A 2612-nucleotide genomic window follows, 5' to 3' on the forward strand; every position below is an offset into this window, starting at 1 on the left:
AAAAATACATCTTGAAAATAATCGCAAAATCCCCCTTCATTTTTTTTTTCATTTTTTTTTATAGCAAAAAAAAAATTACCATTTTTTTCGTTATCCCTCTAAATTAGTGTCACTTTCAGATTTAATTTTTGGGAGGTCATGAACTTTAACCCCTTGACCCCTTTTTTTTTTAAAACTATCTCTTGAAACTATTTGATTTATCTGACTATTTTTTTTATATTTTTTACAATAATCTAAAATCCTGCAGAAGAGGAAAAAAAAATTTCTGCAAAACTCAACACATATTTTAAGATGAATTTTCTAAAACCTGATACTGGCTTTAATCTAAATCAACTCTTTAAATAAGTAGTTAAAATGGGGACAGAACCTTATCACATCAGCAGCCACATTGTGGGCAGCAACTTTCCAAATCAGCAGCTAAATTTAAGCACCAATGTGTTCAAAAATGTTCAAAAAGAACATTACATGGTGTCTTTGAACATTACACAGTGAACTTGAACATTACACAGTGAACTTGAACATTTCACTGGTACTTGAACATTACACTTTGTATTTGAACATTACACTGGTACTTGAACATTACATGGTGAACTTGAACATTACACTTTATCTTTGAACATTTCACTGTTCATAGTTGTTCAAAAAGAACATTAGACACTGAATTTGAACATTACACAGTGAATTTGAACATCACACTTTGTCTTTGAACATTACACAGTGAACTTGAACATTTCACTGGTACTTGAACATCACACTTTGTCTTTGAACATTTCACAGTTCAAAGTTGTTCAAAAGAACATTACACTGTGAATTTGAACATTACACTGTGAATTTGAACATTTCACTGGTACTTGAACATCACACTTTGTCTTTGAACATTTCACAGTTCAAAGTTGTTCAAAAAGAACATTACACTGTGAATTTGAACATTACACTGGTACTCTGAACATTACACTATGGAGAATTTGAACATTACAAAATATATGTAACTTACCAGTTGAAGTCTGCTTGGAGTATGTGTTGAATATTTTGCAGAAATTTCCAAAAAACTGAAAGCATAAAATATAATAATCTTTACTTCCTATTTTTCTCTCTTAGTATGAACTCGAATGATGGTTGCAGCTTAATAAAAGGATCTTTAAAAGGGTCAAGCCAGAAGGGAACCGTTGGGAAATTCCATCCAAAAGGAGACCATTTTTAGGGAGGTCATCTTTGGTTTTTTTGAAGCCATTTTGAAGAATAACATCTTTGTTTTTCGCTGCCAATCTTTTTTCTAAAAGACCAATTTTTGGTTTTTTTAAGGCCTTCTTTGGTTGAAGAAGACCATTTTTGGTTTCTTGAAGACCTGCTTTGGTTTTTTGAAGAAGTCCAACTTTGGTCAAAGACCTTCTTTGGTTTCTTGAAGACCATCTTTGATTGAGAAGGCCATCTTTACTTTTTTGAGAGTATCTTTGGAATTAAAAAAAGATAGGGGTTTTAGGGGCCTTTTGACTGATTTTTCAATTTCATCAGCAAAAATTTGGTTGCGAAACAGAAACCCAACGGTTCACCTTCTCTTCAGCTTGACCCAACCTTGCCAATATATCTTTCTGACATATATATATATCTGACATGTGTATATCTGACATGTGTATATCTGACATGTATATCTGTATTTTTCTACTAGTGCAAGGAGGAGCCTTGCAGGAGTTAATGCCATTCCGTAGTAAGTCAACCTTTCTCGGTACTGCTTGCATGTCTCTTTACAAAACTTCCCAATGGATGATTTTTCAACTTCGCTTGATGCATAGTTATGATTTTTGAAAGAGATCTTGGTAAATTTGAACCTAATTTGAATTTAGGATTTTTTTTTTAATTGGATGTGATAGCTTTAATTTTAAATTTGGATTCTCTTTTTATTGGACATGATAGCTTTAATTTAAAATTTGGATTCTCTTTTTATTGGACATGGTAGCTTTAATTTTAAATTTGAATTTTTTTGTATTGGACATGGTAGCTTTAATTTAAAATTTGAATTTTTTTTAATTGGACATTGTAGCTTAAATTTTAAATTTGGATTTCCTTATTTTAGTTGGACTTGGCAGCTTTAATCTCAAAATTCAGATTTTTATTCTTTAATTGGCCATGGTAGCTTTAAGTTTCATTTGCTATGTGGACTCTCTAAAAATGAGCTTAGAGCTGAAAGCTCACAGTAGCATCAGATATTCCAATTTCAAATCTAAATTTATTTGCCTAAAAGTGCAATTTTAAATGGTAGAAATCCCAAACTGGTTTCTACAACCGAAACTGGTTTGGGTACCAAATTTGCCAAGATCTCAAACTGGTTTCAGAATTTGTCATAGCATGACTCTCTCTCTACCTCTCTACAATTTCAACTAGGAGGGTTGTGGTGGACGATTAAATCAACCAGCAAACCAACATCAGTTTTAGGGTAGAGCAGTTAAGAGCCTTTTTTGACAAACTTTGCCAAAAGTATGATAGCCAACAAAAGACTTCTAATTGGGCATGATTTGCAAAAGTCTGGTATTTTAGACCAATTTTGCCAAAAGTGCCCCACATTTTTTCAAAAAAAGACTCCCAAAGCTTTTCTTTTAAGAAAATTTCTAAAAAAT

Source organism: Lottia gigantea (genome assembly GCF_000327385.1).
Source record: "Lottia gigantea unplaced genomic scaffold LOTGIsca_339, whole genome shotgun sequence".
Lineage (NCBI taxonomy): Eukaryota > Metazoa > Mollusca > Gastropoda > Lottiidae > Lottia > Lottia gigantea.